This window comes from Prionailurus viverrinus, chromosome F2 (genome assembly GCF_022837055.1).
Source record: "Prionailurus viverrinus isolate Anna chromosome F2, UM_Priviv_1.0, whole genome shotgun sequence".
Taxonomy (NCBI): Eukaryota; Metazoa; Chordata; class Mammalia; order Carnivora; family Felidae; genus Prionailurus; species Prionailurus viverrinus.
The window spans coordinates 34,183,061-34,208,047 of record NC_062578.1 but is presented as its reverse complement, the minus strand read 5'-3'; the positions used below and the strand labels follow the sequence as shown (position 1 = coordinate 34,208,047).

At 37.0% G+C, this 24,987-nt stretch overlaps 1 pseudogene; it reads left to right on the top strand.

The window, feature by feature from the left end:
* Positions 1 to 6,314: 6,314 nt before the first annotated feature.
* On the top strand, positions 6,315 to 7,808 carry LOC125156192 (40S ribosomal protein SA-like; annotated as a pseudogene).
* The last annotated feature ends 17,179 nt before the right edge of the window (positions 7,809 to 24,987 follow it).

The following is a 24,987-nucleotide window of genomic DNA, read 5'->3' as shown; positions in this document are numbered from 1 at the left end:
TGAATCAATTGCCAATGACCAATGATTTAATCAATTGTGTCTATATAATGAAGCCTCCGTAAAAACCCAAAGGACAGAGATGGGAGGGATTCTGGTTGGTGAACACATGAAGATTTGGAGAGAGTGGCATGCCTGAAGAGGGCATGGAAGCTCCACACCACTTCCTACATACCTTGCCCTATGCATCTCTTCCATCTGGCTATTCTGGAGCTATATTATTTTATAATAAACTGGTAAAATAGTAAGTAAAATGTTTCTCTAAGTTCTGTGAGCCACTCTTGCCTATTAATCAAACCCCGAAAGGGGATCATGGGAACCTTCAGTCTAAAGCCAGTAGGTGAGAAGCACGGGTGACCACCTGGACTTGCAAATGGCATCTGTGGAAGAGCAGGGGCCATCTTATAGGGCTCACCTCATAACCTGTGGGATCTGATGCTATCTCCAGGAAGATAATTTCAGAATTGAGTTAAATTGCCAGACATCTTGTCAGTGCCCCCTGAGAATTGGAGAATTGGTTGGTGTTGAAAATAAAACACACACTGGAATTGTATCGTAGATTTCCTTATAGTGATATATCCTCGCATTCCTGGATTCGTTTTTTCTTGTTTGTAGTGTTTTTATATTAAACAGTCTATTGAAAGCACTTGACATTTTAGGCTACCCTCTTCTGAGAGGCCTTAGAATGCAGGGAATACTAATAGTCTAAACTGAGGGATTCGTTTTTGTCCAATAACACCAACACTTAACAATAGCTGAGCAGAACAATGATAGGGTCTAGAGCCAAAGACGTTCATTTAAAAATTAGCCTGGGGCACCTGGGTGGCTCAGTCCGTTAAGCATCTGACTTCGGCTCAGGTCATGATCTCAGGGTTTGTGAGTTCAAGCCCTGTATCAGGCTCTGTGTTGACAAAGCCTGGAGCCTGCTTCGGTTTCTGTGTCTCCCTCTGTCTCTATCTCTCCCCTGCTAGTGCTCTGTCTCTCTCTCTCTCTCAAAAATAAATAAACATTAAAAATTAGCCTGTAGCTTCAGACATGGCCCGGAATAAAGGCTTTGCCAACAGGTGATGAAACGTGATAATGGTGGGATTAGACACCCCAAGAGAGATACAGGTAACAGAATGACATGGAAACAAAGAGGCTTTATATATATAAAAAAAAGCAGTAGTCAGAAGTAATGAGGTAAAAGTAAAAACAGGTAGATGGAAGTGGCAGTGAGATAGAAATAGTCATTGTACAAGCAGAGATAAGTTTAGCTATATGGGAGAGAACCTAGAGTAAAAAGCAGCAGATACTTGCTGCTGAGGGACAACAGGGTGAACAACACTCTGGCTGGATCACTGTAGTTGCAGAGATATAGAGCACCTAAGCATCTTGAATGACATTCCAGTTTTTCTGGAGGCCTGACCATATGACTGTTGAGAAACCGTTTTTGCATATGTTCCCATAAATCAACTCAAGTTAACCTACATGTGGCTTTTTTGCTGCCAGAAAAACCCGACTAATGCTATTATTTTCTTAAAATATTGCTAGATCCAATTTTCTAGTTTAAGCAATTTTTTTTCAGTATTCATTTGGAAGATTTGGCTATACTATTTTTTATGTGCGTGTGCATGTATCTTTGTAGGTTATGTTGTCTTTTTGTTACATCCTATTTTATTCTTTTTCTGCAAAACGGTTTTATTCATTTTTGAGGGGGGGAGGAGCAGAGAGAGGGGGATAGAGGATTTGGAGTGGATTCTACACTGACAGCAGAGAGCCTGATATGGGGCTTGAACTCACGAACAAGCCGCGAGATCATTACCTGAACTGTAGTCAATGCTTAACTGACTGAGCCCATCAGGTGCCCCCATCCTATTTCTTTCTTTAGTGGACCCTCTATATTATCTGTCTTAACAGTTGTACTTTTCTGGACTTCACAAAATTACTTGAAATTTATAATTACTATTATTACATAGTTTTCCTTTACCTTATGTTTAATGCGAGTATGTCAGATGGAGAATATATTTTTAAAAATCTATACTTTTGTGAACCTGAGTGTCAAATTCCAAACACACCCTGCAGTATATTTAAAACCCTGCAGTATATTTCTTAGAGAACTTTACTTTCTGAAGTATTCTGAGTTCATTATATGGAAATGTTATGCAATTTCTCTTATACAGGTTTTTAAATTTTTGTGTCATTAAAATTTTGCAGTAGGTTCAGGAATCCAGGTGTCCATAGATGGGTTGTATTAATGGCCTCACTTAATGACTTCTTTGAATCCACAATGTTTGTCCCATAACTTTATTTTTGTAAAGTTTATTTATTTTGAGAGAGAGAGAGAGAGAGAGAGAGAGAAAGAGAGCATAAGCGGGAGAGGGGCAGAGAGAGGAGAGAAAGAATCTCAAGCAAGCTCCATGCTATCAGTGCAAAGCCCAATGCAGGGCTTGAACTCACAAACTGCAGATCATGACTTGAGCCGAAACCAAGAGTCAGATGCTAAACCAACTGAGCCACCCAAGCGTCTCTGTCCTACAACTTTAACGTTCCTCTTACTCTGACTATGCTTGAGCATGTGACGTGCTTTTGTCAATAGGATGTTAGCCAACATGACACAAGCAGAGGCTTGAATGGTGCATGTACTTTTTTGTTGCCTTTTTGCATGACTGGGCCTGCTCACTATTCCCCTCTGCCGTGCTATGAGAACATGTCTGGCTGTTCTGCAGGGAGGATGTGACAGGCATGTAAAACAAAGCTAAGTTGTTCCAGACATCTGAGCTAGGGCAATCCTGGTTCAGCCAATTGTCACCCAGCCCTCAGGTATGTGAGAAAATCTAGAGGAGATCAGAAGATGCTTCCAGCTAAACCTATTCAATATTGACAACCTGCAGTGAACTAAATAAATGTTTATTATTTTAAGACACTGGGTTTCAATGGTTTGTTTTGAAACATTATTGTGGCAACAGATAATACAGAGATACCAACATGATAATTAATTGATGAGAGGACCTCACTGTGTATCTGAGGTACCAAGTCAGAGATAATATTCACAGATGGTAGATATTTTCATATATTGATAGCTTTTTTTGTATTCTTCTGTCTCTGGAAAAACTCATTTATTACCCCAGGAGTGATAATGGTACAGAGAATATTCCCCTGTAGCATTTTAGCAGCATTTTAGACACTAGACTTGCCAAAGAAGAAATGTGACTTTGCTTATCGTGTAGTTTTTTGGTACTTGAAGTGTTAAGAAGATAAATGGATTTTATGTGATCAGGATGGTAAAGATCCATTATATTCTCTGCCTCAAATTCTCATGTGGATTTAAGTTGTTGGTAAGAAGAAATAAGAATGTAATCAGGTTTGTGAATGCTTGTAGCTGTGATTTTTCCTGATAGCTAGTAGATTGTAGAATGCCTTTGAAAGAAATCTTGGAATATAGACTGTCAGGTTAAGTCCTTACTCTTATATTAGGTAGATACAGGTTTCTACATAGAAAATAGCTTCGGCTCCAGTTAACATTTATTGATCATCTGTTATGTACTAGGCATTATAAATACAAAATCAGTGAAAATTAGCCTCTGTCCTAGAGAGATTTAGAGTTCAGAAAAGAGACGAAGAAATCATGACAGAGAAATAAATACTATGATAAGTACAATGATGAGCCACTCACACAAATGTGGTTGAAGAGTGTCAGGTGGTGGTTGGGGGGCTACATTTGTCCAAGAAATTTAAAGGATAAGTAGATGTAGAGAAGTAAAAGAAGGCCTTAGGTGGGAAAGGATTCCAGCAAGGAGCAAAGTATGAGCAATGATTTGGAGTGTGGAATAACATCAATTATACAGGAAACCACAGAACATAATGTGAGACCAGAAGTTACACATATATAACTAAAATATGTATGTATGCCAAAGTATAATCAAAGACTTGTTAGGTATTTGCTTATGTTATCAAATATGCAATTCTTTTTGGTAATAGAGATTTTTGTTTTATTTTACATATTGGAAAAGTAGTCTTTGTGCTTTTTAGTACCTTCTGCATATCTGTAAATTCCACATGCACAGAGAACACATTTATTTTACTCTTCTGCATCTCAGCACCCAGTACAGTGCCTAACATTTCATATGAATTCAATACATATTTGTTGAGAAAATTACTGAATTCTTGAACTTGTCAGCCTCTGCCAAAATCCAATAGAAACTTATTTTTTAAATTAGTCTTTTAAGTTTACTTATAGGCTAATTTACTTGAATAATTTGTCTTTCTCAAATTGTCTTCAGTCAAAGGTTAATCTTCTGTTTTATAATTCTCCCTATTTGGGGATTAAAAAATATATGCAACTGTCAGTGTTGTTTTTCTCCCTATACATTCATCTATGTATTCATCCAACATATGATTATTTAATACTTGATTATGTGTCAGCATTGTGCTACACCCCAGGGGTGGAGTAGTAACAAGTCAGACCTGGTCTGGGCCTCAGTGGAACTTATTTTCCAGTGAGGAAAACAGACCAATATTGGATAACTAATTTACAAGCACATAGGGTGTTATATACGGAATTGAATAGTTTTACAAGAGTGTGTAACATCGTCTTTTATCCTCTATTCAATATTGATTATCATATGATTATTATATAACAGGTTTACTTTATCATGCTTTTAGTTTGTGTTCTCTACTTTCTGTTTTACTATACCACAGTTATAATTAATGTGTGGCACATAGAAAATGCACTGTAAACATTACTTGATTGAATAAATGAAAGAATAAATTCATTTTATCAGAGTCCTGATCCATAGTTTATTGGCATAATTTCTGGATAAAATGGGGTCATTAGTCAAATCTATTTGGTTATCTGGTTTTAGTCAACAAATATTCATTGAAAGCTCATATAAGTTATGTGGCAGATGTGGGAAATCCAAAGAAGAATAAAAAGTTTCCTGTCCTTACAGAAACTGCAATTCAGGCACACAAGATAACAGTATATGAGAAGCTAAACATTTGGCACAAGAAAACATATGAATCATACATCTTCTAGACAAATTACTATGCTAGGTAACATGAAGAATGAAAGAAAAGAGTATAGCCATGATTTCATGTTGCTTATAATTTAGCTGAGGAGACAAGGCAAATATATTTAAAATGAAAATAACACCAAACGATAAATGGTACATTCTGGTACTCAAGATAGTAAGAATCTCAGAACTTCAGTACATGGAAATCTTTCAAAGGTTTGACATCTTTTCTCATTCAAGCAAATATTAGAACAGTTACTCCAAAGTGAGGTGTGTATACTTCAGGGAGCACCAGGCAATCCACTGTAGTGTGGGAAGAAAATATTAAAACTTCTATTTATTTAAAAATAATTTAAAAGGAAATCAGTCCTTACTAACATTTAATAAAAAGTATTGACAATGGGCCATCATAGTCAGTAGCCCATGGATGTCTGGTGTTAGGATTTAACATGGTATCACATGGAAGCAAAGGAGTGGGAATTGCATTCCCCAGAACAAAGTGGCACCTCTTCCCATTTCTTCATCATGAGTTGTTGTGGGTTATCTGGGCTGCTTTAAGTTTTTACTAAACTAGCCTTCAGGAAATGGACAAGTGACTTAAAAAGTCCTCCAAAGAAATAGCAGATAAAATTAATAATACAAGCACAATTGGACTAAAAAGAAAATCTTAGCTGTGATGCTTCTCTTTGTGAACATGCTTTTTGACAGCTACATTATTAAACAAGATCTAATCAGATATAACAAAAAGTCACCTGTCCTCATGTTCAAATTTATGATGAAACTATTCCAAGTTTTTTTCCAAGGGTTTGTGTGTGTGTTATTATTGTTAATGAATAACCTCATTTGCATATATTGTGCCTTGAGAAATTAGCAAGACTTTAAAAGACTAAGCATCCCGGGGCGCCTGTGTGGCTCAGTCAATTAAGCACTCGACTCTTGATTTCAGCTCAAGGCATGATCCCTCAGTTCTTGAGACTGAGCCCTGCGTCAGACTCTGAGCTGACAGCATGGAGCCTGCTTGGGATTCTCTCTGCCCTTCCCCTGCTCGTGAGCACTCTCTCTGTCTCCCAAGATAAATAAATGAGAACATTAAAAAGCATTTTTAAAAAAGCAATTAAGGATCCAAAACATAAGGACAGTCTTTTGCAATTTTTCAGAAGTTTTCAAAGGTAAGAGTTACTCAATCTGGCATTTAGTGAAATTTCACTAGTTTAATAACAAATGTTTAGAAGTTTACTTATAAAAAAAGACCACTTGGACTTTCCAGTGGTCCATACAACATTGTTCTGTGTTCCCATCATAACTTAAAGGGAAACTTTCCTGATGTCCAGAGCCCTCAGTGTCATGCAAATGGAGGAGGAGGAAGTCCTCAAAATCCTTGCAGCAGGAACCCACTTAGCTGGCACCAACCTTGACTTCCAAATGGAACAGTACATACATCTACAAAAGGAAAATTGATGGCCTCTACATCATAAATCTGAAGAGAACCTGGGAGAAGCTTCTGCTGGCAGCTGATGCCATTGTTGCCATGGAAAACCTGGCTCATGTCAGTGTCATATCACCCAGGAATACTGGTCAGCAAGCTGTGCTGAAGTTTGCTACTGCTACCAGAGCCACTTGGACTGCTGGCCATTTCACCTCTGGAACCTTCACTAACCAAATCCAGGCAGCCTTCTGGGAGCTGAGACTTTTGGTGGTTATTGATCCCAGGTGGTTACTTGACCACCAGCCTCTCACAGAGACATCTTATGTTAATCTGCCTACCATTGTTCTGTGTAACACAGACTGTCCTCTGCGCTATGTGGACATTGCCATCCCTTGCAACAACAAGGGAGCTCACTCAGTGGGTCTGATGTGGTGGACGCAGACCCAGGAAGTTCTGCACAAGTGTGGCACCATTTCCTGTGAACACCCATGGGAGGTCATGCTTTATCTCTACTTTTTTTTTTGTCCTTATAATGTTTTAATTACACAAGTAACATATACTCATCTAGAAAAATGGAAAATACAGGTTTTATAATAATTATAAATTACACACCCTCCCATTACCCAGATACACTTACTATTGGCATTTCCATATATATATATTATATATATATTTATTATATACATTTACATATATATTATATATAATATATATGGAAATGTATATAATAAATATATACATTATATATAAATTATATATATACATTATATAATTATATAAATATTAATATATTAATAAATATATACATTATATATACATTATATATATAATATATATGGAAATGTATATAATAAATATATATATGTTTTGTTTAATAAATATGAATTTCTCCTATTATTTGCAAGTATTTGTATTTGAAAGTAAGCTGGAATCCATTCTTGGTTAATTCTAAATTATTTTAATATAATTTATTGTCAACTTGGCTAACATGCTGTGTGTAAAGTGTGCTCTTGGTTTTTGGGATAGATTCCCATGGTTCATCACTTACATACAATACCCAATGCCTGATCTCTACTTCTACAGAGATTCTGAAGATATTGAAAAGAAAGAGTGGGCTGCTGCTGAAAAGGCTGTGACTAAGGAAGAATTTCAGGGTGAATGGACTGTTGTAGCTCCTGAGTTCATCGCTACTCAACCTGAAGTTGCAGACTGGTGTGAAGGCATGCAGGTGTCCTCTGTGCCTGTTAGCAGCTCCTACCAAAGACGAGAGCACTCAGCCTGCCACTGAAGACTGGTCTGCAGCTCCCACTGCTCAGGCCACTGGATAGGTAGGAACAACCACTGAATGGTCTTACGCTGCTCTTCCACAAAGGCAAACAAAATGGAAATAAGGTTGACAGAAAATAAAGAATTTCTAAAAATAAAAAATAAAAAAGAGAGAGAAGCCAATTGGAAAACTGGTTTTCCTTCCAGAGTGAATAAGACTGAAATAATTCATGAAGTAATAAGCCACAAAGTTATATTCATTACTTTATCACTAGTGCTGGAAGTTACGTAGAAAACTTTGCTGAAGACTTTGAGAAACAGCTAAGACAAATTATGTAGCATTAGAATTTATGTAGTGATAGAATTGGATGGATATATTGGCATTTCTACTGTGTCTCAATCTATTTGCTAGATTGTATTTCAAAAAGGAGATTCAAAATTGATCACAATTTTGTGCCTTTAAAGGAAGAATTTACTATATACCTGAACACTGTATGTTAATTAACTGGAATTTAAATAAAAACTTAAAAGAGAAGAAGAATTTACTGAAAAAGATAAATTCTCAGCAAAGAGAGAATCCTTACTGACTTTCTTTTAAAAATGTTTATGGGAAATATATATTATGATGGAACTGAAGCTTTGATGCTTTGCCTGCAGCTGAAAATTCAAAAATATTCTAGGTAATATTTTTATATGGGAAATCTCTTAACTGCATCATTGACAGGAAAGCTTTTCATCAGAAGTGCAACACTGTTTTTAATTTCATAAAAACATGACCCTTTAAAATATTGTCAAGTATTTACATGACTTTGTAATGAAATGGAGAATAACAATGATAATATTTGCCACCATAGAGAATTTTACTGGTTACTTCATTGAAAATTACTTAAAACTGCTGTTGAATTTAGAGACAAATTGGGTATTTTATTTACAAAAAGGTGTTTAAAATTTTCTGATTTTTTCACTGATGACAAAAGACTTATCAATAAAGTGCTACTAGGTCACGATCTCGTGGCCCGTGAGTTCGAGCCCCGCGTCAGGCTCTGGGCTGATGGCTCAGAGCCTGGAGCCTGTTTCCGATTCTGTGTCTCCCTCTCTCTCTGCCCCTCCCCCGTTCATGCTCTGTCTCTCTCTGTCCCAAAAATAAATAAACGTTGAAAAAAAAAAATAAAAAAAAATAAAGTGCTACTTAGCAAATATTTAAAAACAAGTTGCTTATCCTTTAGGTATCATTAAAGCAAAGAAAACTTTTTTCACAGTAAATGAGAAAGTATCTGTCTTTCTCTGTTTTATTTTACTTAGCATAACACTCTCTGGTTCCATCCACGTTGCTGCAAAAAGCCATATTTCATTCTTTCTCATTGCCACATAGTATTCCATTGTGTACATAAACCACAATTTCTTTATCCACTCATCAGTTGATGGACTTTTAGGCTCTTTCCAGAAGTCATACAGAGAAAGACAGATACCATATGTGTTCACTCTTATGTGGATCCTGAGAAACTTAACAGAAGACCATGGGGGAGGGGAAGGGAAAAAAAAGTTAGAGAGGGAGGGAGCCAAACCATAAAAGACTCTTAAAAACTGAGAATAAACTGAGGGTTGATGGGGGTGGGAGGGAGCGGGGGATGGGGGATGGGTATTGAGGAGGGCACCTGTTGGGATGAGCACTGGGTGTTGTATGGAAACCAATTTGACAATAAATTTCATATTTAAAAAAATGAGAAAGCAAACAATTTTGGGGAAAATTGTATTATGGAGGGGCACCTGGGTGGCTCAATTGGTTGAACGTCTGACTTCAGCTGGTGTCTTGATCTTGCAGTTTGTGAGTTCTAGCCCAGCGTCGGGCTCTGTGCTGACAGCTCAGAGCCTGGAACCTGCTTTGGATTCTGTGTCTCCCTCTCTCTCTGCCCCTCTCCTGCTCATGCTCTGTCTCTCTCTGTGTCTCAAAAATAAATAAACAGTAAAAAAAAAATTTTTTTAAATAGTATTATGGAAAAGGTACTTGAAAAACAAATGTTTGAAAATATATTTATTAATATGTGATATTGTTGCTGAAAAATGATGCAAGTATGTCACCTATAAGAATGCTTATAGTTGCAAACTACAATATTTTTTATTATGAGGTATAATTGACATGCAATATTATATTAATTTCAGGTGTATAATAGTGATTAGGCATTTCTATACATTACAAAATGATCACCACAATAAGTCTAGTTACCATCTTTCATCATACAAATTTAATACAATATTATTAACTATATCCCACATGCTATAAATTATATCCCTGTGACTTATTCATTTTATAACTGGAAGTTTGTTCTTCATAATCCCCTTCACCAATTCCACTCTCAAGCCCCTCACCCCTCTGGAAATCTGTTTTCTGTAAATATGAGTTTGGATTTTTTTTGTTTCCATAAAGTATTGTAAGAGTATGCAAGGCAGCCCCATGAATAATATAAGATGATATATTATTAGAGTTAGAAAAGGCTTCTTAGTGGAGGTGGTGCCTGAACGAAGCTTTCTTGAGAATACATTAAAGTATAATTGATTCAAAATGAGGAATTTGAATAAATTAGAAAGTATTCATGATATTGTTTCATTTTTTTTAAATCAGACAGAAAAATCTGAAAGATTTCCATCTTTATAAAACATTTTAAAAGTTTTGATTGCTGAAAGTGTAAACTTCAATTATCTGGAACATTCCTCAGACTACACTTGTGCCAAATCAATAGTGTACTTTCTTTTAGTCTTCCTCATTCGGTCAACAATTCTTGAATACCAACTCTGTTTCAGGCACCCAGCAGGTGCCCAGGAATACACAGTCAAATAAAATGGTGTTTCTGCCTTCAAGGGACTTAAAGTAGCATTGTAGATGCAGTGTTGTAAAGCAATACATGTAAGTTATTGTGAGAATTGCTGAAATAAAGATCGACACGATGTGCACGTTGCAATTGATCACAGGGGAGACTGATGATCTTTGCCTGAAAGAGAAGAAAGTGGGCCATGTCAGTAAAGGCTTTCCAGATGAAATGATGGTTAATCTAGGTCTTGAAGAGTGAGTAAGACTTTGCCAAGACGGTGGAAGGAAAGACAATCTAGGGAGAAGAAACAACATATGCAAGTGCAAAGGAAGCTTGCCACCATTTTCTAGCCCCTTATAATTCTTTTCTTACCTTTTTTTTTTTTTAATATTTATTCATTTTTGAGAGACAGAGAGACAGAGCAGGAGCCGGGGAGGGGCAGGGAAAGCAGAGCACAGAATCTGAAGCAGGCTCCAGGCTCCAAGCTGTCTGCACAGAGCCTGACACGGGGCTCAAACTCACAAACCACGGAATCATGACCTGAGCTGAAGTCGGACACCTAACTGACTGTGCCACCCGGCACTCCACCTTATAATTGTTTTCTATTCACATTCTTGTTCATCATTACTTTGCAACTTCTTGCTTAGCTAGACTAATTCTGTTAGATCAAGATTTACAAAATGTCTATCTTCAGCATCTACAGTCTGATTTGTCTTTGGAAAGTGGATTAACTTAGAACTACATTCTCACTAACAATGGACAATTTAAGCATTCATATAAGTTGGAGACACAGATTCTTTATGGCCATTGGCCTGGAAAGTATAGCCTTATTGATAGTTGTGAGTGATGACTGGACCTGTTGGCTAATCATTACCTACCTCACCCTGCCCTCCATCTAAGAAAATCTCTCCTCTGACCACACTCATGGTTGCCAAGTTTGTAGCACAGAGTCTTTAGATCCTCACCTCTAGGGTCTTGCCACAGCTGACTGGACAGATAACTCATAGGAAAACAATCAAAAGTACAGTTGAGCCAACCAGATTCTCTTTCTGAGACTCTGAGGTTAAGATGTTATGCTTTGAATACTTGGTGGTAAAGTGTCTTGAATAACATATGTGAACTCTAGGTCTGCTAGTTGGTGGAGAGAAACTACCTATCCTCAGTACCAAAAATGTCATCTGTCTGAGAGGTATACCTATGGGCACAGGTAGAGGAAGTACAGGTAGCATGGGAATAACTCCCCAAGACTGATTATTATACCAAAGAATTTGAGATACCCTGAAAGAGCTATGTAGCTCCTCACTCCAATGTTACATGCCTAGGGTACTGAGAAAAACTTTCCAATAGACCAAGTGAAAAGGAGTTTATTGGAAGGCTATGTGGAAATCTCATACAATCCAACTGTAGATAGTACCACTAGGCTTCATTTATACTGGAGGAAAAAAAACCCAAAACTTCAGACCAGCCCCCTTTCTTCTTTTTTTCTCTCAAGTTGTACCATTTCTCTTCTCTGCATCTTTCTATCCATACCTACATTTTGTTCTCTGTTAGGCAGCCAGGTTTATTTCAAATGGCTCTGAGTTTCTGTTTCTGAGTAAGTTCAGTTTAACATGAGCCTCTGCTTTGCTCTGGAGCCATTTTGGCACAGACTTGATGGTACTGCTCTGGTAACAACTACTGCTTTCTGAGTCAGACTTTTCTGTCACTTAGTTTGAATTCTTGTGCCCACAGGTATGCCTCTCAGACAGTTGACATTTTTGGTATTGATATGTAGAGTTTTTATCTGCCAATTCACAATCTTGGTTTAGATATCTTATTCCGGCCCCTTTACTACGAAGTGTTCAAAGCATAACATCTTAACCTCAGTTGGCAAAATATCCTAGATATATAGATTTAAGAGGCATTGCTAGAGCATTTGTAAGAATAGGCAAGTTGGCAAAAGTCCTGGTGCTGGCACAGGGAGAGCAAAGACCAGGTTCTGCCAGGATGTCATCATTGTGGGGCATGTCAGTAGCATGTTTCATCCAAGTTACAACTAGACAGAATTAGGCCTTAGATAGGATTAAGTAAGCTTGTCTTGTTACAGAAAGCAAGCAGGATAGTCTAGGTATGGCAGTAGAGAAAGGAGATGAGGTTCAAGGTTAAATGGAATTTGATATCAACAACATTAAGGCCATCAAGAAAACTAAGCCGGCCATAAATCAGGGCATGCTTGGAGGGAGCAGTTATTTTAGTCAAGAGCATCTGCTTAAAGAGGCCTATAATTTCAGAGCAACTCAGAGCTATTGGACAGCAGTTGCTTCTGGATCATGAAGAGCCTTTAGCCAGCATAGGTCTAGGACCAGTCAGGAGCCTTTAGAGCAGTTGTCCAATATGGGTGAATATGCTGTCTTCTGCATAGACTTGGATTTTGAGTGGTCCATGATCCCTACAGAGACTCTAATGGGTCACACCCCAATACAGCCAGTCTGGCACCGAGGAGAGGATTTTATTCTACTGAATGTCAAGGTCACTCCTATCACATCACCCTAGTTTAGTTTTTTTCATGGCACTTATCACCATCTGAAAATCCTATTTATTTGCTTATTGTCCTGTCTCCTGCAGTAAAATGTAAATTCCTTTAGAGCAGAGACATTAATCTGTTTTTTTTTTCCATTGCTATGTTCTTAGCACCTTGAACAATATTTGGCTCTTAGAATGTTCTCAGTAAATATTTGCTGAATAAATAAACAAAAGTCCATGAACTCAGTGACATGGTCATGGGCCAAGGACCTGGACAACAGTCCAAGCCCTAGTGATCCTGAGAGTCCTTGATTAAACTGTCTACATTTTAAACATACTTAGAAAACTTAACTGGGTGCCAACAACTGTCACCAGCCTCCTACCCCATCCAAGCCCAAATTCTATCTTCAACTCTATTTTGCAAATTTTCTAGGAAAAAAAAATGTGACTGTGACATTCTGGTAAGAAGAATGTATATCTACTTATTTCTGTTGAACAAGCCCTCAGCCATAAACCTTTTCTCTTTTTCAGGCTGACTCCACAGTATCTACTTCTCACTTCCCCATTTTCTTTCTTTCTTCTCAATAAAACAAAGTCCTCGTTCTCATAGGCAATAAACAATCTCTCTTTTCGGGAAGTGTAAGTGAGCATATTTTCAGGAAACAGCCACATTTCTCCATGTACTTTGCTTTTTTGAAAAGCAGCCACATGGCTCAATATGTGTACAGCACATATTTACTAATTAACAGCCTCCCACTGAGTCAGCCTCCTTCCTCTCCCTATTTCCTTTTCCTTTCTTAGAAAATTGTTTGCATGACTACAACTTGGCCTAGCACTTTTTGACGTGTAGTATAACTGTATTTGTTAGCATGAACACTGCCCTCTTGAAGAGCACTTTTCTTTAGATGGTGTAATCAAAGTGAAAAGAGCATTCTCTTAACAAAAGTACGTTTTGTAGGCAGTAAAAGATGATCTACTCTATCTGATCATCATGATGATGTGATCTCTTTCTTTGAAAGTAGGAAGTTAGAGTGAATTTTATTAAGTTGCAGAATGAAACAATCAGCTTTAAAACCTAGTAATGAAATTTTCATTAGTGATTAAATCAATCAACATATTTATTGAACATCTACTATATAAAATGATCTGAGACATCTAATCAACATACAAGGAAACATGAATGTATCCTAGACTTGGAAGATCTTTTTAGTAAAATAAGCCGCTACCTCACTGGCATCCCAAACTTAACATGTTCAGAACTGAACCACTCATATCCTTATTAGGACCTTTCTTAGTGCTCCTTATTTCAATAAGTGGTTCGCAATCTAGTAGAAGAAATAGATAAAAATCAACATTTATGACACAATATTAGTGTTTTAATGGAGTTAGGCACAAGATATATGGTTAAGAAGAAGCATTAAATGCAACTAAATGCCATGGAAAGTAGAAGTCAGTATTCTTCATCAGAAGAGAATTACCTGCAGTCATTTAAAAATACATCAAAGCAACCATCACTGGTGATTCTTTTTAAATATATCTTTTTTCTTCTCTGCAATTCTGTGTCTGTCTTATGCGCTAATAGAGTTATCGCCTTAATAACATGGGTCATTCTTTTTGATGTTTCCACCTGAGAATTTACTGCCTTTCTGACTCATGTATTTTCCTTACAAAACTGAATTGAACTGCTAGCCCAAAGGACCAGCTGCTTTTACCATTCACAAAGTTTAAAGTTCCTTCTTCCCTAGTTAAGAGTGTATCACTAATGACTATTGTAGCAACCATTTTGATTATCATATCAGTTTACTTGCTTTGATAAGTTATCTTCACTTTGCAAATCCCTTTTGGACTATATAACTAATGAAAGGACTGTTAAAACTGAGAAACTAGTTTTAGGACATAGTAGGCTTTATGTGGAAAAAGACAATTTTAGTTGCTTGAAAAGACAATTTTAGTTCTATAATATTGAAAGAATATATTCAGAACTTCAATATTGAGAATTATTTACAACTCTACCAGTTGTAAAACAAATAGTGATAATGTAGTCTAGGTATAATTTTTCAGTGTATTGGTGTGTAACATATATAAGCCCTAGTCAATATAAGTTCTCTGTAATTCACTGCAAATTATTTTCTCATGAGAGGGGAGATGTTTCCTGGAGCAGTTAGGCAAAGATCATTACTAGTCTCTCTTGACAAGAAGATTAGTTTTTATTTTTGTGGATCTATTCATGCACACAGGTGAGATTGAAAAAAAATTAATCAATTGCTAATGAATATGTATTCTGTAGTACTCAATAGTCAGTTTCATATTTAGAAGGTAATAAGTAGAATAGATAACTGCTTGTGGAGATTAAGATCTCCTGTTCCCCAAACATCAACTAACCTACCACCATTTTCAGCATTTTATCTTCATTCTATTGAGACTGGAAAGGTTTTTGGTATTCAAAGCCTTGATAGATAGGAATATTTGACAGAAAAATAATAGGATCAATGAGTTCTTAATTATAGAAATATAAATGTGCAAAAATTTAGAGGTGTGAAAAAGAATATTTGAGAAAAGTGGCTTTATTTTTTTTAATATGAAATTTATTGTCAAATTGGTTTCCATACAACACCCAGTGTTCACCCCAACAGGTGCCCTCCTCAATGCCTATCACCCACTTTCCCCTCCCTCCCGCCCCCCCATCAACCCTCAGTTTATTCTCAGTTTTTAAGAGTCTCTTATGGTTTGCCTCCTTCCCTCTCTGTAACTTTTTTTTTCCCCCTTCCCCTCCCCCATGGTCTTCTGTTAAGTTTCTCAGGATCCACATAAGAGTGAAACCATATGGTATCTGTCTTTCTCTGTATGACTTATTTCACTCAGCATAACACTCTCAGGTTCCATCCACGTTGCTACAAAAGGCCATATTTCATTCTTTCTCATTGCCAAATAGTATTCCATTGTATATATAAACCACAATATTCATCAGTTGATGGACATTTAGGCTCTTTCCATAATTTGGCTATTGTTGAAAGTGCTGCTCTAAACATTGGGGTACAAGTGCCCCTATGCATCAGCACTCCTGTATCCCTTGGGTAAATTCCTAGTGGTGCTATTGCTGGGTCAAAGGATAAATCTATTTTTAATTTTTTGAGGAACCTCCACACTGTTTTCTAGAGTGGCTGCACCAGTTTGCCTCCCCACCAACAGTGCAAGAGGGTTACCGTTTCTCCACATCCTCACCAGCATCTATAGTCTCCTGATTTATTCATTTTAGCCACTCTGGCTGGTGTGAGGTGATATCTGAGTGTGGTTTTGATTTGTATTTCCCTGATGAGGAGTGATGTTGAGCATCTTTTCATGTGCCTGCTGGCCATCTGGATGTCTTCTTTAGAGAAGTGTCTATTCATGTTTTCTGCCCATTTCTTCACTGGATTATTTGTTTTTCGGGTGTGGAGTTTGGTGAGTTCTTTATAGATTTTGGATACTAGCCCTTTGATATGTCATTTGCAAATATCTTGTCCTATTCCGTCGGTTGCCTTTTAGTTTTGTTGATTGTTTCCTTTGCAGTGCAGAAGGCTTTTATCTTGATGAGGTCCCAATAGCTCGGTTTTTTTTGCTTTTAATTCCCTTGCCTTAGGAGATGTGTCAAGTAAGAAATTGCTACGGCTGAGGTCAGAGAGGTTTTTTCCTGCTTTCTCCTCTAGGATTTTGATGATTTCCTGTCTCACATTCAGGTCCTTCATCCATTTTGAGTTTATTTTTGTGAATAGTGTAAGAAAGTGGTCTAGTTTCATTCTTCTGCATGTTGCTGTCCAGTTCTCCCAGCACCATTTGTTAAAGAGACTGTCTCTTTTCCATTGGATATTCTTTCCCTCTTTGTCAAAGATTAGTTGACCATACATTTGTGGGTCCAATTCTAAAGTCTCTATTCTATTCCACTGGTTTATGTGTCTGTTTTTGTGCCAATACCATGTTGTGCTGACAGCTCAGAGCCTGGAGCCTGCTTCAGATTTTGTGTCTCCCTGTCTCTTGCACTCTGTTTCTCAAAAATGAACAAACTTAAAAAAATTTTTTTTGTAATTAAAAAAAAAAGAAATACGGAGGTGTGAGTCCACCAATCCTTTGGGCTTTGTCTTCAAAATATTTCTGGAATTGGACCACTTTTACCACATCCATCATGTCTAACCATGGTGGTTAGACCATCTAAACCATCTTCATTTTCCACCTGACCTTTGCAATAGCTTTTTTTTTTTAATTTTTTTTTCAACATTTATTTATTTTTGGGACAGAGAGAGACAGAGCATGAACGGGGGAGGGGCAGAGAGAGAGGGAGACACAGAATCAGAAACAGGCTCCAGGCTCTGAGCCATCAGCCCAGAGCCCGACGCGGGGCTTGAACTCACGGACCGCGAGATCGTGACCTGGCTGAAGTCGGACGCTTAACCGACTGCGCCACCCAGGCGCCCCTGCAATAGCTTTTAAACTGATCTTCTTGTAGCTATTTTTGCTGTTTTGTAATTCATTCTTCACATTGCATTCAGAAAAATATGTTTAAAATTGACATAAGATCAGGTCAGTCTTTTGCTCAAAACTCTTCAAAGATTTTCCATCTAAAATAAACTCTAAATTCTTTACTAAAGCCTACAGGGCACTACATGTAGTGTAATTTAAAATTTTATATTCATTAACCATAGTTAAAATTTTGTCCTTTAATTTTAATGGATAATTCTAAACATTTCAGAAAAAACTAGGGCACTTTTGAAAACATGAATGGAAATAATTTTGATTTTTGTATTTTTTATGTTTTTAGATAAAATATAAATTCAAATTATGAGTACATTGAATACAATTATATATTTTTATTCTTTAGACCATTAAGAATGAGGACAGGTTTAAAACATAATAGAAATTTGAAAATACAAAACCGATCCTCCAAAGTAAAAGAAAACTGAAATAGCAAAACTCCAAAAAAGCAGACTGCTTAAAATTTTAAAACCTAGAAACAATGAATCTAGTACAAGCCACATAAAATTTGTGAAAACACATTACAAATTCTTTATTAAATAAAGATGTAATTAATGATCAAAACAATAAAAACAAGTAGGAAAATTATTTTTATCAAATTCACAACTTATACATGTCATTAATCTGTACAATGTCATATTCTTTGCTAAATGGAGCTTTAATTACTAATTAAAGACACAATATAGGTGAGTCTCCCTTTGTACTCTTGCTGTGGTTTCGTAAATGTTCATAAAAAGTTTCATAAATGTTAATGAAATATTATTTTTCTTCATAGAACTTATCATGGAATAGCATATTATATGTCTATTAATTTGCTTATGATAGGTTCCTGATAGATTTTAAGTTCAATGAGAGCAATAATTTTGTCTTCATATTGCCTTTGTCTTCATTTTTCTTCATACTGCTATCTATTCACAAGTCCAAAACAATGCTTGTCCCAAAAGTATGAGTTCAAGAAATTTTTGTTTAATGTAAAATACTAAGACAATTAACAGCCTGAACTACTAGATATACTGCATTCTTTGGAAGGCACTGTGTAGTCCTCTGGGAAGACATTGGGAAAAGGAAAACAAAGTTTAAGTCACAATATTAGCTAGTATTACAGCAAACACGTTAGCCTACCCTTCTAATGTTATCATTAAGACTCAGTGATCACTAAGTGCTTATTTAGTCTTATCATTAACCTAGCACTAACTATGTGCAAAGTATTGTCTCAGGTGGTGTGAATTTAAAGAGAAATAAGATATAATATAAATAAGATATAATATGATACATATTATTATTGATTTTATTAGTGTCAAAGTACTTGCTGTCCCTCCTTACTGGATCTATCTTGACAGGAAGAGTATACTTCCCAACCCACTGACCTCATGATGTGCTTTGGCCAATAAAATGTGAGTAGCAGTGACTTACATCAATTCCCAGCAGATTCATTGAGTCATCCTACAGCTCCACTCTTACTCTTTCCTCTACCACTAATTGGCCTATCCCAAATAAAGGCAGCTCTTTCAGTCTATATCTTGGAATGAAAATGACCTTAGGCAGAATTGAAGCTGAACTGCAAAAAGTATGTACCATGAGTAAGAAATAAGCCTTTGTTAATAAAGCCAGTAGTGTACTAGAGTTGGCTTGCACTGGCTTGTGGGAAATGATTGTACTCATCTCCTCACAATTCTGCATTAGGATGCCATATTAGCAACTTAAAATTGGCCAAGGTAGGAGTATTTACATTATGGAAATTGCCAAATACTACAAATCAAGACTTTATTCCTGGAGAGCTTATTGTTAAATATATATCAATACTCCAATGTTCATTTCTTTTATTTTTTAAAATATTTATTTATTTTGAGAGAGAGAGATAGAGAGAGAACAAGCAGGGGAGGGGCAGAGAGAGAGGAGACAGAATCCCAAGCAGGCCCTGCACTATCAACACAGAGCCTGGCTCAGGGCTCAAACTAATGAATCGTGAGATCATGAGCTGAGCTGAAATCAAGAGTTGGACACTTAACTGACTGAGTTACCCAGGTTTCCCAATACTCCAGTGTTTAAAGTCACTAAGAGTTTAGGTTGTTTGTTACCATTTCACAACTTTGCCTGAGCTGTCTGATACACTATTCTCTCTTTTTTTTTTTTTTTTTTAGAAAACATCATAACTTTATTAACTCTGTATCATACCTGTATCATAATTAATCCTGCATTTTTTTTACTACATGCTCTTTGATTACAATTTTATAATACCATTTTTTATATGAAATTTATTGACAAATTGGTTTCCATACAACACCCAGTGCTCATCCCAAAAGGTGCCCTCCTCAATACCCATCACCCACCCTCTCCTCCCTCCCACCCCCCATCAACCCTCAGTTTGTTCTCAGTTTTTAACAGTCTCTTATGCTTTGGCTCTCTCCCACTCTAACCTCTTTTTTTTTTTTTTCCTTCCCCTCCCCCATGGGTTCCTGTTAAGTTTCTCAGGATCCACATAAGAGTGAAACCATATGGTATCTGTCTTTCTCTGTATGGCTTATTTCACTTAGCATCACACTCTCCAGTTCCATCCACGTTGCTACAAAAGGCCATATTTCATTTTTTCTCATTGCCACATAGTATTCCATTGTGTATATAAACCACAATTTCTTTATCCATTCATCAGTTGATGGACATTTAGTCTCTTTCCATAATTTGGCTATTGTTGAGAGTGCTGCTATGAACATTGGGGTACAAGTGGCCCTATGCATCAGTACTCCTGTATCCCTTGGATAAATTCCTAGCAGTGCTATTGCTGGGTCATAGGGTAGGTCTATTTTTAATTTTCTGAGGAACCTCCACACTGCTTTCCAGAGCGGCTGCACCAATTTGCATTCTCACCAACAGTGCAAGAGGGTTCCCGTTTCTCCACATCCTCTCCAGCATTTATAGTCTCCTGATTTGTTCATTTTGGCCACTCTGACTGGCGTGAAGTGATACCTGAGTGTGGTTTTGATTTGTATTTCCCTGATAAGGAGCGACGCTGAACATCTTTTCATGTGCCTGTTGGCCATCCGGATGTCTTCTTTAGAGAAGTGTCTATTCATGTTTTCTGCCCATTTCTTCACTGGGTTATTTGTTTTTTGGGTGTGGAGTTTGGTGAGTTCTTTATAGATTTTGGATACTAGCCCTTTGTCCGATATGTCATTTACGAATATCTTTTCCCATTCCGTTGGTTGCCTTTTAGTTTTGTTGGTTGTTTCCTTTGCTGTGCAGAAGCTTTTTATCTTCATAAGGTCCCAGTAATTCACTTTTGCTTTTAATTCCCTTGCCTTTGGGGATGTGTCGAGTAAGAGATTGCTACGGCTGAGGTCAGAGAGGTCTTTTCCTGCTTTCTCCTCTAAGGTTTTGATGGTTTCCTGTCTCACATTTAGGTCCTTTATCCATTTTGAGTTTATTTTTGTGAATGGTGTGAGAAAGTGGTCTAGTTTCAACCTTCTGCATGTTGCTGTCCAGTTCTCCCAGCACCATTTGTTAAAGAGGCTGTCTTTTTTCCATTGGATATGTTCTTTCCTGCTTTGTCAAAGATGAATTGGCCATATGTTTGTGGGTCTAGTTCTGGAGTTTCTATTCTATTCCATTGGTCTATGTGTCTGTTTTTGTGCCATGATACACTATTCTCAAACAGTTTATAACCCATGGTAGATATTAATAGGCTAAAACAGAATAACACTATAATAGAGGCTACCTTAAGGCAAGAGCAAGATTTTATGGGTGTCAGGAACTGTGGATGTTCTGAGATTTTACCCTTCTTGCAAGCTAACAGATTAGCCTGCCAATTTCGTGGATGTTGGCAGAGGACATGAGATACCTGCATCAGAGACAATGGACTAACTCACAGCACAAAATGCAGCATAAGCTTCATGTTCATATATGTTACCCTTGTTCCCAAAGTCACAAGGGAAGTGGAACAGCCCAGGTAGATGCTGCACATACAATGAGTTTGTGTCACTGCTAAGGAAACTCAAGCTAAGAAAACTTTGTAAATGTACTGCAAACAAATCTCTCCAACTTTCACCCTGAGGGGAGACATTATCTTCATTGTATTTGACAACAAACAAACCTGCCCTCTGTAGAGGAAGACACCATTTCTATCTTCCTAGGCTGTTTGCTATGCAAAATTCTTGAAAAGCAAACCAGAAAAAAGGCCATCAGTGGTTCTGTACACAAGTGCAGAATTATGAGAGACCCTTAGAGAATTGTCTCCCCAAATGGATACAGTCCCTGAAGAGCACCTAACCTTGACAGGAAGGTTTTCATGTTCCCCCATTTTAGTGTATTTCTAGGGTCTCTCTTTAAGAGTAACACATAATATTCCCCCCCCCCCTTTTTGTTTTGCTTTTCTGTGTCCTAGACCTTTGTTAGATCATCAAACTTAACCAGCCATTAAACTTAGTGAAATAAAAATTGAGGTGTTAATAGTGGATGGTGGTTTTGTTGTTCCTCTAAGTGACAATATAAATAGGGCTAGGTAACTGCTCAGACTTTGCTGTCAGTCCTACGTGAGGAAAATCCTAGATTTTCACTCACTACCCATGACCATGGAAATTTTTATTTTATTTATTTATTTAAAAAAATTTTTTTTAATTTTATTTTACAGAGAGAGGGAGAGCACACCAATGGGGGAGAAGGACAGGGAGAGAGAGAGAGTCCCAAGCAGGGTCCATGCTGGATTCCATGATCCTGGGATCACGACCTGAGATGAAATATAGAGTCAGGCATTCAACTGACTGAGCCACCCAGGTGCCCCAAGCCATGGACAATTTTAAGTAAAATAATGCATGTGCAATGGAAGAATCCTTGTGAAGTACTGACAGAGACAGTCTGCATTCCTGGTATTTCCTGGTATTTACCTACTTCGTCTGGGCTTCGCCCTTGAAGTCGTAGAGATGGAGGATTCAGTCAAGATTTAAAGAGTATTGCTTTTCTTCAAGTTTCCAAATGGCAAGTTTGTGTCTATAATAGACAATAACCTGAGAACCTGAAAACTAGGCCAGAGAAACTGTACTTTCATAGTAGAGGCTTTTGAGCCCCATATGGCTCAAAGCATTGGGTTGAGCCCATCTTCGTCTCACACCATTAATAGAGAAAAGATGAGATCAAGGGGGAGGATGAAAGTTTATACCAACTGAGATTAAATTCTGAATTTACTTCTTTTAAAATTAGAAGTGCCTAGAATTACTTTGATTGGGAATGTTTATATTTTTCCTCAATTAGTGGACATAGGTACTTACGGACTAGTTTGTATTTAATTCTAGAAAAATTAACGAAGCATTTTTTGAGCATCTGAGGTCACTGCGACTGGTGAATTTCAAATCTGCTACCCAAGTGAGGCGTTGGTACATTGCCACATAGAATGTGTTCAATTAGCATTATTTATTGTTACTAACCATATTATGCACATAAATTTACAAAGTCTTGGAAACAACTGAGAAGGATTTGAAATCTGGCTCAGGTGTCTCCTGCTTAGCACCTTCCTTTTGTGTTGCTTCAGACCTCTCACTTCCTTATTTAGTAACTAATTCTCTCTAAAGTGTTAATTGATTTACTCTTCCCAGTAATATTTTCCAGTTGCACAAGACAACAAAACACAAAAGCCCTTCAGGACCCAGAAAGAATGCACATCTAATTATGGGGTACAAAATCTGAGACTAACTGTGGAGATATTTGGGGTAGAGGAGAGGGCTTGCTTTTCTCAAATTATATGTGGGAGTATCTGCCTACATTGTTTTTTTCCCAGGCTGCACAGTTTAATGCAAGATTCTCAAAGTGCAAAATCAAAGGCGAGAGTCATAGTGGAGATTTATGCTTCTGCAGACAGACTTTAGGGACTTTTATAGGCAGCGTATTAGGGAAAGTTATTTTGGCCAGGTTTCCAAATTTCCTCTCTACAGTCCATCTTTTCACAGGCCTGAAATTATACCACTTGCTGTTGATCTTTTTCAACTGTGAATGATAATAGACACAAATATATTACTTGTGTTTTTCATCATTGATGTTTTCCTGCCTTGAGATTTGTCCTAGGAAATATATTGATACTTAGTATACTGGCTCCACAGGAACTCTCATAAATGATCATTCTACTCTGGTCGGTAAAATGTTTAGTTCCAAAAGAGAGATGCTGCTTCATGAATCTGATTCTTAAATGTTATGTTTGGACCAACATTCTTTAAAAAAATAACCTATAATATCTCTTTGAAAATTAGTCTTAGCTGAAAACTTAATATTAGCTCATTTTCCCCTATTAAATCATTTGCTGTTTCCTATATCTTCAGGAGGGGATACATAAAATGATGTCTGGATTTGGATAAATAGCATTTAAAAAAAACAAACAAACTGTTTTTATTCTATTGGCCAGAGTGCCTTAATTTCTTCTTGGCTTTGATCTTAATGATCAGGTCTCCTAGATATATTTTAATCTTTGCTTTTCTCCTTTTTCTAGAAGAATTAAAAAAAATTTTTTTTAACGTTTATTTATTTTTGAAACAGAGACAGAGCATGAATGGGGGAGGGTCAGAGAGAGAGAGACACACACACAGAATCTGAAACAGGCTCCAGGCTTTGAGCTGTCAGCACAGAGCCTGACACAGGGCTTGAACTCACAGACCTCGAGATCACGACCTGAGCCGAAGTCAGATGCTTAACCAACTGAGCCACCCAGGCGCCCCTAGAAGAATTTTTATTGTAATTAACTTAAAGTGTTTTCAATTTTATTCCACTTAGTTTGGAAAATCCACTTAATATTTAAAATTCCTAGTGAATGCTTTCCTCTCTGAAGTATCTGGAAATGGATTCTCCAATTCTACATAAAGATAAATCCTTGGTGAAACCACTGGTGTGAAAGTTCTGTACATTTTTTTCTTTTAAAGAGTGAGATTATATATATACCTAAATATTGTAATTTTATATATAGTATTTTATAATTTTATATTAGGTATATTATATACCTAAATGTTGTTAAAAAATAAAATTCAACTGAGTAAATTTGAAGATCTAATTAACTCAATGATTCATGAGTTGGGCAGCATATCATCTAACAAATAGAAAGGAAATCCAAGGATCTATACAAGATGGAAGGCTTTTATAGGCAGAAGGGGGTGGGAAAAGGGAGTTTCTGGCCCAGAGTGGATTGATTATTTCAGGCAAAGTCACATTCCTACTGGGGACAGGAGCAGAATATCCAGTGTATTACCTCACTAGTGCCAACCAGGTAATTCCAGACTGACTGGTAAAGGTTACATTCTTGGGAAAGGCTGAAACTCAATGAAGTTAAGTATTAATTCAAGGTTTGCTGACATGGGGCTTAGTACAAGTGACTCCATTTTGGGCCTGTTGTCCTTCTTTTTGTTGTTTTAACAATATGTGCTGTCAAGCATATGGTAACAGGTATATTTTTAAGCACTGCACAGAATCTATACTTAAAGAGCACTTTCTTTCGTTAAAATGAAAATCAAATGACTTTATT